We start from the raw sequence: 12227 nt of genomic DNA on the forward strand, positions 1-12227 counted from the left end.
AGAATTAATGCCACTACCCATAAAAGAAATTGGGGAGAATGAATCACCCCCCCATGATTGCTTAATGGTCACTGAGGAAGAAACCAAGGGGAGAGTTGATTTAAGTGATACCCCAAAGAAAGAGCCAAATGGAGAGTTATTTTGTGACGGCTCATGTTTTAAATTACCTGACGGCACGACAACTGCCGCGTACGCTATCACTACCCTAGAGAGCGTTGTAGAAAGCAAAAGAATACCCTACAACTCGGCACAAGCCGCAGAGATAATAGCATTGACCAGAGCCTGCGAGATTTCTGAAAATTTGAATGTGAATATATATACTGATAGTCAGTATGCTTTTGGGGTGGTTCATAACTTTGGTCGACTCTGGGCTGAGAGAGGCTTTTTGACATCACATGGTGCCAGAATTCAGATTGATAAGAGATTCCATAGTTCAAGGCATCCGAGTTCGGCCGGTCTTGTGGAGAGGCACAATGGGATTCTGAAGTCAAAAATGAGCAAAATATGTGCAGGAAGCAAGTTGAGTTGGGCGGATGCATTACCAATAGCGCTATTATGCATGCATACTTCTGTACAGGCTAAAACTGGGCTCTCCCCGTACAAAATCGTAATGGGGAGGCCGGCAAATGTTTGGTGCGCACCTCAGCCAAAACGACTTGGAGAGATAGAACATCCTGTGCTTAGTACTTATTGTGGCCTTTTAATGCAGAAATTGCGTTTGATTCATCAGCAGGTGCAGGAGGCATTACCAGTGAGATACACCGGTCCGGGGCACGCGCTGGAGCCAGGAGACTGGGTGCTGCTTAAAATTTTAAAAGAAAGTCATCGTTAGCACCCAGGTGGCGTGGCCCCTATCAAGTACTCTTGGCAACGCAGACGGCGATGCGGGTAGATGGACGGAAGTCGTTTAGTTTAGTTTATTATTTATAGGGCGCGCCATACCCTGGGGCATCAGGGCGCACAGGACAAGAATATGCTCAACTTAGTTACAGGTACATAATAAGTAGTAACAGTACACGGGTATCATACAATATACAGTAGGCATAAATATACACGGCCGGAACTAGGTCCAGAAACAACACAGTTTTACAGGTGTGGGTATACTATCGGGAGTATACAATAATATATACAGTAGTAATATACAGGTATCAGGAACATTCCAGTGCAAGAGGAAGTTGATTTAGATAGTCTGGTATAGGGGTGCCAATAGAGCTTCAGTTAGTTTGCCAATGGAAACAGTCAGGACAGGGTAGTTATGCGTCATTTGTTCTCAGCCAATTGATCAAGTTCTGCCTGAATTTCGTAAAGGGCTGGGGTTCTCTGATGCCAAGGGGTAGTGAGTTCCACAGCTGCGCTGCCTTGACTGGGAAGCTCTGTCCTCCTATAGTCACGAGTTTAAATCGCGGACTTGTAGGCAGTTAGCATTTGCTGTTCTTGTGGGTCTGGTCGAGGTTCTAGGGTGTAGCCTATCCTTGAGGTATGGTGGTGCTTTGTTGTTGAGGCACTTATGGGTGAGGGAGGTAATTTTGAGTTGAATTTTATCCTGCGTGGATAGCCATTTATGTTCTCTTCTTACCGAGGATATATGCTCCTTTCTGCTAATCTTGAGAGCTGCTCTCAGGGCATTGTTCTGGAGGACCTGGATTTTATGAATAGTCTGTTTATTAGCCCCAATATATAGTCCATTGCAATAATCCAGTTTGGATAGTATGAGGGCTCTGGCAAGCGTGATGCAGCTGTCTGTAGAAAGGAATTGTTTGCTCGCTCTGATGAGTTTGCATGTGTATGCGGTATCTGAGGCTAGGGAGTTAACTTGTTTAGCAAAGTTCAAGGTGGCATCTAGGTAAAAGCATAGGGTCTTCACTTCCTTCGCTACTTTTATGTTGTTCCAATCGATAATGAAATTGGCATAATCCGGGCTGAGTTTGGTTATTGTTGGGTGTCCTGACCCACGTTTGAGCTATCATGCTGCAACATTTGGTGCTATGGGCTTAGAAAATCCAAGATGGCCAAAAAGCCCACAAGTGCGCCAGAATCCAGGAGAACCACACAGTTTGTGCGCACACCAAAATGGTTACCTAACTTGCCACCCACCAGTGTAAAGAAAGATCTTTGTTAACAAAATCCACTGTTACTGATGTCAAAAAGTTGCTGAAATCGTGACTCATTGGACCACTTTAAAGATTCAACCCTTTTGTGGGGTTCCACATAACCATCTTACTGTAAGGAGCCCCATCAAAACAATGTTAAGCAAGGATTTACTACCATGTAAGAACCATTCCTGTTTGGAATGCATTAATCCAAGAAAAATCCCCAAAATGGTTGCATTACCAGTACTCACCACTATCAGAAAGCCGGCGGTTTAAAACAACACCAGACATTTGTGTAAAACTGAATAGATGAACCCAAAGCAGGCCAAAGAAAGACTTACTGAGAGGTGGATACAATGTAAAGTTATATTCTGAAGTGACTTGAAGGTTTATAACAAGACTGGCTGAGCTGTGGATTTCAGCAGTTTAAGTAAATTTGGACTGAAAGGCACTAAAAACCTAAATGTTTAAAAGAAATGAGTGACCTACTTTTGAGTGTCACATAGGTTGCAATTGTTTAAATGTCATAGTTTTAAACTTAGAATCAGCATTCTAGCTGCATATGTAAAAATGGTTAGTTTTATTTGAATGCAGAAAACTGGGTAACTAAAAGTGACATTAGCTGGGGCCTGGCTTAAGGAACTGAATTCTGCCCACCAGCTACCCCTGACAGGAGTTGAGACTTGCACAACAGCTGTGTTCCCAGGCCTAGCTGCCTTTTGCTGTTCCCACCAAAAGGGATATGACACTTCTCTGATTGAATTACCAAGGGACTGCTAGAGACTAAACATAGGACCCAGGCAGAGGGTTTATTGGGGGGAGGCCATAAATGGCTTCCTCTTGAACAATGGGCCTTCCAGGACCCAGGCAGATGCTTTATTGGGGGGACCATAAAACAGCTTCCTCTTGGCAGAAGCTGGGAGGGGCAGGGTCTCTAAGCTTGGCAGAACTGGAAAAACCAGAAATTCAACCTTGTGCTGGGGGGAAACCAGAACTGTCTCCTAACCGTCACCTGTCATTTGCAAAGCTGTCACCTGTCATTTCTAGTTGCTAGCTGTAACTTGTCACTTTGAACGTTTAAAATTTCAAATCTGAAAAATGACCTTTACCATATCGCTCATATCTCCGTGACCGTTTGTCTTAGAGACTTGCAGTAACTTTCCTCTGAAAGCTGGGAATCTTGGCTTTTCAACGAACTTAGAACCGCATTCCTACTCTCTATATTTTTGCCGCAATCGCGGAAAACGCACTCGCGAATTTACCGCGATTTGCAAATTTCTCCACGTGTGAAAACAGCAGCTTCATTGCTTTCCTTGCTAAAAATTCGTTTGCCTCTTAAGAACCATCCCTGAATCATTGCTAGAGTGAGCCTGGACTAATATTAACTAGATACCACTCACCCTGAACCTCTAGAGGGAATTAAAAGCATTTTCGCATATTTTTCACTTCATTGCCAGCACATATAAAAGCATTTCAGCATATTTCTCACTGCATTGTCACCATATTCAAAGCATTTTGCCGGTGTTTCAAACTTCTGTAGTCTAAGCTTGCTGGGGTGAACTGAATTACATTTGATTGCATTTCTGAGAACTGTGTGTTTTCCTTCTATTTCCTTGCATTGCATAAAGGGGGAGGGGATTGCCAGAGAAAAGTGATTACATTGTTTTGTTGAAATCATATTGAGTATTTTCTGTATTGCATTTTCATTCAACATTACATCCATCTGAACTTATATAAAGCATTCTCTACCACCTTATTCTTCTGTTCCTATTCACAAGTGTGCTAGTGCCAGGCTATCCACTATTGATTACTGCTCAGATTAAGTGTGATATTCAATTATTAATTTATTATAAAGTGTCATATATATATTGTTTAAATTCTCAAATAAACCTTTTAACTTGCAACACAGAACTACTTCTTGGCTCAGTGGGGTCAGGGGGATTCCAAGAGAGGGGTGTTATATAGGGGTAGTCATCCAGAACGCATGAACTGGACATAAAGATATATTAATAAGGGTTTCCATTCAGTATCCCAGACTAGGCATTGACTTAGCTGTAGTGTTGAATTGAATCCTCTTACATTATGTATGTCGGGGTGCCTTGGATAATGAGTTCAGTTTTGTCATCGTTCAGGCATAGGCCGTGTGTGGCCATCCATGCCTGAATGATGCTGTAGATTTTATTCACTAAAGCCAGATCCCTGACGTAGTCTCCTGAAAGCGGGAGGAGGATCTGGGTATCGTCTGCGTAATTGGTGTAGGCAATACCCAGATGATCCATTTCATCAAAGAGTGGCTTTGTGAATACATTGTAGAGGGTGGGTGACATACAGGATCCCTGAGGTACACCACATGTTATGGGGATCGGGTCTGCTGAGGCTGAAGGAGAGAAGACTCTCATAGTTCTGTTACTCAGGAAAGACTTGATCCATATTATGGCCTCTTTGGAGAAGTGGGCTGCAGAGTCTAGGTGGCTACATAAGACTGTATGGTCGACTAAATCAAAGGCCGCTGAGAGGTCTAGCAGTAGGAGTAGGGCTGCTTGGCCATTGTCTCTACATTGATCTATTTGGGCCTTGAGATCGATTAGGGCTGTCTCAGTCCCATGCTGTGGGCGGAATCCGGATTGTCGTGTTCCAAGTAAAAGGTTGGATTCAAGGAAGTTTTGTATTTGCATGTATGCCACTTTGTCTAAGATTTTTAGAAGAAAGGGCACGGTCGTGATAGGCCTGAAGTTGGTAGGAATGGCCGGGTCAAGGGTTTGCTTCTTTAGGAGTGGCAGTATCCAGGACTCTTTTAGGTTATTCGGTACAGTGCCTGTGGTAAAGGATGAGTTGATGAGTTTGGTTATGAATGGCGATAATTCTCACGCAGCATCCTTGATTAATTGGGCAGGGCATTGATCGCCTTTACAGTTGGATGGTTTAAGTCCCAAGATAACTTTTTTTACCTCAATGGTCGATACCTTAGAGAAGCAGAAACGTGATTCTTGTTTAGGTTTTAGAGGTGGAACTATAGTCTGTGGGATATGAGGTGTAAGAGATGCTTTTTTGAGGGCAATTTTCGTTTGTAGATTGGCTACTTTGTTGGTGAGGGCCAACTGTATGCTGGAGCACCAATTTTTATCCTTGGTGCAGTTTTCTTTGGGGGGCAATAGGAGTTTCCAGTTCTTTAAGGATGCTGAACAATTCTCTGACACTAGATTTAGATTGTGATATTCTGGTGTTGTACGTTTCCTGTTTGGCTAGTATGATGTCTTTCTTATATTGGGAAGATGCCTTGGCTAGGTTGAGTTTGTTTTCGGCTGAGGGAGAGAGTCTCCAGGTGGTTTCAAGATTTCTTTTGATTAGCCTGAGCTTTTTTAGGTGAGGAGTGAACCATGAGTTGAGATGTTTCTTCGGTTTACTGTTACGTAGCTTGAGCGGAGCTATGTGGTCAAGGGCTGTGTTGATAGTTTCATTAAATTGTTCAACTAGCACATTTGGATCCGTATTCGCTGGGAGCGAGTTCAGATGTGGTAGTATGATGGCCAGAAATTTTTCCGCAGTCATAAGTTTTTTGTTCCTCGTGGGCATGGGAGGGGCAAGTGGGGACTGAGCCGTGGCCGAGTTCGTAGCTACTGTGAATAGTAGTAGATGGTGGTCAGTCCAGATCTGGGGTACAGTCTCTGTGATGGTTACTCCACAGTTATGTTCCGCTATCCAGTCAAGGATGCGGCCTTTGTCATGAGTGGGAAGGTTAACTTTCTGGGAGAAACCCAGTTCTTCTAGGATCAGAGCTGTAGCTGTGGACTGGATAAACTTAGCGTCATTATAGCCTAGGTTGAAGTCCCCTAGCACTATTGTTTGGGAGGTGCTTTTTAGGTTGTTGGATATGGTTGTAGATAGATCCTCAGCAAAGGTTCCAGTAGGACCTGGAGGTCTATAGATAAGGATGAGGTTTAGTGTTTGGGAGTTAGCGGTGGCAATTTTGACCGCAAGGCATTCGCAAGATTTCGTAATGTGGGTTGTGGTAATTCTCATGTCAAGACTAAGCTTGGCTATGATAGCTAGGCCCCCACCTCGAGAGGTGTGTCTGTCTGCTCGTAAGATGGTATAATTGTCTGGAACTGCTAATGATAGGGCAGGGCCTGCTGCATCATGAAGAAACGATTCTGAGATAGCCAGGAAATCGAGGTTGTCTGCGAGAATGATGTCTGAAATCTCTGTTGCATGTGCTACTAGTGACCTAGCGTTAATGAGCGCACCTTTGAGATGATGTTTGTGACTTTCAGGTTTGGGGTTCGTGGTACTGAGACTAGCAGTGGTGATGGATTTGGAACAGTTTTGTGTGAGTTTTTTGGGATTGCTATCTTTCCTGGTATATTCTACAATTGGCTTCGACAGTAGGTGTTTTTTTTTTTGGAGATTGAGTTGTTCAATTTTCTTAGCTGGTAGTTCGTGCAATTTAGGTAGGCCTGCGCAAAGTTTAAGGTTTCTGTCTGCGGTACTACAGGGCCTTTGTAAGATAGTATCTTCCTGATATTGGTTCACTATAGGTCCTATGATTTGTTGTGATACCGGCATGGTGTGGTAGGGGTGGTGGGTAGGGAGTGGCCTGGTGCTGTGGGACAGTATGCTAACTTTAGTAGCTAGACTAAGTGATAATGCTACTAATATGATGGAGGAGGTGATGAGGCGAGGTAGCTTAGCTATCCTATGGTTGGCAGCAATAGTTTGTTTCACTAGATTTAGGGAGTACATGCTAACTGGTTAAAAGCGAGCAACCTGGATGCGACAAACAAGCCAGGTGCGGTTTGGATAGCAGGAGAACGTAAGATTGCTTAGTGCCGTCAAGTTAGGTGCGCCTGACTGGCTAGGTACAAAATTGAGATAGTTCAGTGTATTTTAGGAAGGCTGGGTATAGGCGGGCTAACTGAGGCTAACAGGCATTGAAAGGTTTTAAGGTGGCAGGATGTAGATAGACTAGGTGACGTTTCACAGTATACAGCAGTCTGAGTGCCACTAGATTCAAATATGCAGAATACAGCGCTGCTAGATTCAAATATCAGGCACATCAGGGAATGCAGTGCAAAATACAACGCCGCTAGATTCGAATATCAGGCACATCGGGGAATGCAGTGCAAAATACAGCGCCGCTAGATTCGAATATCAGGCACATTAGCTAAAGCAAAGAGCAGTATACACCAGGCTGAAGGGTGTGCAAAGTTAGGTTGTTAATTCAAATAGGCAAGGCAGTGTAGAGTTCAGCCAAGGTGAGTGTACCACAGTGAACAGCTAAGGCATGGCGTATCATAAACAAGACAGAACAACCTAGGATAGGCGATATGAACTTATCATAGTATGCTAAAGCAATCACTTACATGGGATATGTTGAATGTACTTTCCACAGGGTGCGCAGAGGCACTATCAGGTATGAATGCTCTATTCACATCTGGCACTGACTGTGAGGCAGTGTAAGTGATATGAAACTGGATCCAGGATGTAGTTTGTATAGAGAGGTACGAAGCATTTTCTGAGCAATGGCGAGCAGATAGTCACGAGGTAGGAATGGCGGTTGCAAAGACTTCAAAGTTGCTCATTAGTAATTACCTTTGTGAAGCGTCCGGCAGTAGTGTTGTGTGGCCCGTGGCGAACAGGGGCAAACAGGGCCTTATCTCCCGTGGACCTTTGTTCACGGGGCCGGCTTCCGCCTGCCGGCGGATGTTCTCTGTGCTTTGCGCTGATCGGGGGCACGTTGCTAGGCAACGGTAAACAAAGCGCTAGGCCGCCATTTTAGAGGGGCCAGCCGAGGCGGGCCAGGCAGCGAGTGTGCCGAGATGTCAGAAGACGATTCAGGAGGCAGAAAGGGGGTCTGCTGTGCCTGCGTGCAGCTGATGCAGGCAGATCAGGCCGTGATGAGCAGATTTGTTTGTTTGTTTGTTTATTATTTATAGCGCGCGCCAGACCCGAGGGTAATCGGGCGCGTTGTTCAAGGATACTTTAAGCTTTACAAGTTACACATGATTACAAGTAGTGGTTATACATGGTAGAAATTACATAATGCAGGCCATAATATATACATATAACATAATATATACAGGAAATATGCAGTAGGAAGATAGAGAGTATATAATTATGTACATAGTACGTTTGTAGAACAGTGGTTATGTTGGTGTAGGGCAGGACTATCGGTCATTTTCTTTGATCCAATTGATATAGTTGGATCTGAAGAGAGCGTAGGATTGGGGCGATCTCAGGCCGGGCGGGAGGGAGTTCCAAAGCTGGGCAGCTTTGACCGGGAAGCTGTTTCCTCCGGCCGTACTTAGTTTAAATGGGGGTATCACTAACTGGTTGGAGTATGCTTCTCTGGTGGGTCTAGTGGAGATTTTTCTGTTGAATCTAGCAGCTAGGTATTTGGGTGCTAGATGGTTAATGCTTTTGAAGGTTAGAGAAGCTGTCTTAAGTTTGATTTTGTCTGCTGTGGAGAGCCAATTGGATTGTCTTCTAGCTTCAGAAATATGCTCCCTTCTTGGAATTCCTAAGGCAGCTCTAAGAGCATTGTTCTGTAGTGTTTGAATCTTTTGCAACGTGTGTTTGTTGGCCCCTATATATAGTGCGTTGCAATAGTCCAATTTCGACAGCACTAATGCTCGGGCAAGGGTTAGGCAGTTGGCAGTAGATAGGTATGGTTTTGCGGCTCTGATCAGCTTGCAGGTATATGCGGTACTGGATGCCATTGCGCTCACCTGTTTGGTTAGGGAGAGGTGGGAATCAAGGTAAAACCCTAGTGTTTTTACCTCTTTTGCCACCTTGATAGTGTTACCGTCTATGACGAAGGAGGAGTATTCTTCTTTTAATCTTTTGATGTTTTGTGTGTTCCCCAGTATGATGAGTTCCGTTTTGTCATCATTCAGGCACAGCCCGTGGGTGGCCATCCATGCCTGAATGATGAGATAAATCTTGTTCACCAAGGCCAAATCTTGTTCATAGTCCCCTGAAAGTGGTATGAGAATCTGAGTGTCATCCGCATAGTTAGTGTAGGTGACACCCAGATTATCTAGATCATCGAACAAGGGCTTCGTGAAGATGTTGTACATAGTGGGGGAGACACAAGAACCTTGTGGGACTCCACATGTGATGGATACAGGGTCGGCAGCAGCAGAAGCAGAGAAGACTCTCATAGTTCTACCGGTTAGGAATGATTTGATCCATGCGATGGCATGCGTGGAGAAGTGGGCAGCTGTTTCTAGGTGGGTGCAGAGCACATCATGATCCACTAGGTCGAAGGCTGCAGAGAGGTCCAGTAAGAGGAGTAGGGCCATCTTTCCGGAGTCTCTCAGCTCATCGACCTGAGTTTTAAGATCAATGAGCGCAGTTTCAGTTCCGTGCTGAGGTCTAAAACCTGATTGTCTTGTGCCTAAAAGGTGGTGCAGCTCCAGATGTTTTTGGATCTGCAGGTAGGCTACCCTGTCTAGGATTTTTAACAGGAAGGGTGCCGTTGTGATAGGCCTGTAGTTAGTCGGGATGGATGGGTCCAATGTTTGTTTTTTTAGGAGGGGGAGGACCCAGGATTGCTTGAGGTTATCTGGAATAGTGCCTGAAGCAAAGGAGGCATTAATAAGCTTAGAAATGAATGGGGAGAGGTCTCTGGCCGCATCTTTTATTAGTTGGGCTGGGCATAGGTCGCCTCGGCAATTGGATGGCTTGAGTGAAAGTATTATCTTTTCGGTTTCAAGTATAGTTACTTTCGAGAAGTTAAATTTATGGTCTAGTTTAGTGCTAGTTGGTGGTTTGCCTCTTAGGTTAGTTGAGGGTGGAATATTCTGTTTCTTTATCTCAATTTTTGTTTGGAGTGTGGCAATTTTGTCATTTAGTGCTTTTTGGATGTTCGAGCACCATATTTTATTTTTGTCACAGTTATCCTGGACAGGAATAGGGTTTTCTAGTTCCTTTAGTATAAGGAATAGTTCTTTCGTTCCAGATTTGGCCTGCAGTATTCTGTTGTTGAAGTTCTCTCTTTTTGCTTTCTTTATTTCATTTTTGTAGATCTTGGAGGCATTGATGAGTGCAATTTTATTTGTCTCTGTTGGGGTTAGTCGCCAAGCAGATTCACATTTACGTTTTTCAAGTCTTAGAGATTTGAGGTGAGGAGTAAACCAGGTGTTTAGGTGGGCTCTGGGCTTACTCTTTCTCAGTTTCAGTGGGGCAATAGTATCTAGAGCTGTGGCCATGGAAGAGTTGAATTCATTTACTAGTGATGAGGTGTCCAATGAGTCAGGTATAGAGTTTAGTCTGGGGAGGATGAGTGGTAGCAATTTTTCTGTAGTTATAAGTTTTTTGTTTCTGGTTGGCAAAGGGGGAGCCAGAGCAATTTCAATAGGTATGGCCAAGTTAACATTTAGGAGGAAAGTTATCAGTGCATGATCTGTCCAGATTTGTGGTTTGATATCGACAATCGTTGTATTACAGTTATAGTCAGCAACCCAGTCAAGTATACGGCCTTTTTCGTGTGTGGGTTGTAGGATTTTTTGGGAGAAGCCTAGTTCTGAGATGATATTAGTGACATTAGTTGCTTGCAGGTCTTTAGGGTCATTGTAGCCTAGGTTTAGGTCTCCCAGAAGGATAGCTTGGGATGAAGTTTTTAGGTTGTTTGAGAGGATCGTGGAGATGTCCTCCTCGAACGTGCCAATAGGGCCAGGTGGTCTATAGATAAGGTGAATAGTAATAGTTTGAGAGGGAGATGCGAGGAGTTTATCAGTTAATGATTCGCAGGAGTTAGTTGTTGAACTTGATTCAATTTTTAGGGTGAGATTATTTTTAGCAATAATAGCTAGGCCACCTCCTCGAGAGTTGACTCTATCTTCTCTAAGTATGGTGTAATTATGGGGTAAGGCAAGCATTATGGCAGGTCCTGCAGCTTGGTGCAGCCAAGTTTCTGTTATGGCGAGGATGTCATGGTCTCCTGTTTGAATGAGATCCGCAATTTCGGTAGCGTGTGCTATTAGTGACCTGGCATTAATAAGGGCGCACTTCAGTTGGAGGTTCGGCTTTGCTATGGCCTGGGTGGCATTACTTTTCTTTTTAGGTATGCTATTATTAGCATTGGCCTGCTTATTTGGGCGGTTATTGCGATGGAGGTCAATTTTTATAGGAGGAGTGTTTCGGATGATAGTGTTACTTCTATTGCAAGAGGTATTGAGTCTAGCTAATGGTTCGTAGATTTTAGGTAATCTTGAACGTAGTTTTGCATTTCTACTTGCAATGTCACAGGGGAGGTATGTTAGCAGTTGGTGGGTAATAAGTGAGTGTGAAGGTTGATGGCTGGGCTCTGGGGGGGGAGTTAAGAGTCCTTCATCCACGGGCGGTATGCTCTGTGATGTAGGCCTCGGTTGGTGGTTTACATTTGGCATTGTGGTCCAAAAGGCTGACAGGCAAATTAAAGTTAGTATCATTCTAACCTAGTTTTAGGCGCGAGCAGTTGGTTTGCAGGAGTCAGGTACCTCTAGGCTAGACAGAGCAATCGTATGTAGGCTAAGTGCAATCAGGGACAGGCTAAATGCAATCAGGGGCAGGCTAAATGCAATCAGAGACAGGCTAAATGCAATCAGAGACAGGCTAAATGCAATCAGAGACAGGCTAAATGCAATCAGAGACAGGCTAAATGCAATCAGAGACAGGCTAAATGCAATCAGAGGCAGGCTAAATGCAATCAGAGACAGGCTAAATGCAAATCTGGGTGCAGGGTGCCTCTAGGCTAGTCGGAGCAATCATATGTAGGCTAAATACGATTATAGTTAGACAAAAGCAGTCAAAGGATAGGTTAAATGCAGAACTTGCACTGCGCGTAGCTCTGTAGAGGCATGGTTGTGGTGGTCAGGCTGTGTGGGCATATGCAGAACCATAATGTATGTGGAGAGGGCTTTGGTCGCACATTAATGCATATGGGCAGAATCAGACTGCTGAGGCTGTCAAGAGGAGTGAAAGTACCTTGTGTGGAGAGAGCCAGGGGGTCTGGCAGACGGCAGCCACGGCACCGAACAGGCACAAAACAGGTGCTGGCCTTGCCTCTCATGGGCCTTGGAATGAGGGGGCCGGCTTCGCCTGCCGGCGGCCAATGGGCCAAGAGGTAGGCCCGGCAGCCAATCAGCTGGCTGCTGG

General features: G+C 44.5%; 1 protein-coding gene across 1 annotated transcript in view; it reads left to right on the forward strand.

The window, feature by feature from the left end:
• Positions 1-12227, forward strand: part of LKAAEAR1 (LKAAEAR motif containing 1) — a 312959-nt gene that overhangs the window by 264063 nt on the left and 36669 nt on the right. The window lies entirely within an intron of this gene.

Source organism: Ambystoma mexicanum, chromosome 3p (genome assembly GCF_040938575.1).
Source record: "Ambystoma mexicanum isolate Mex_15411 chromosome 3p, UKY_AmexF1_1, whole genome shotgun sequence".
NCBI lineage: Eukaryota > Metazoa > Chordata > Amphibia > Caudata > Ambystomatidae > Ambystoma > Ambystoma mexicanum.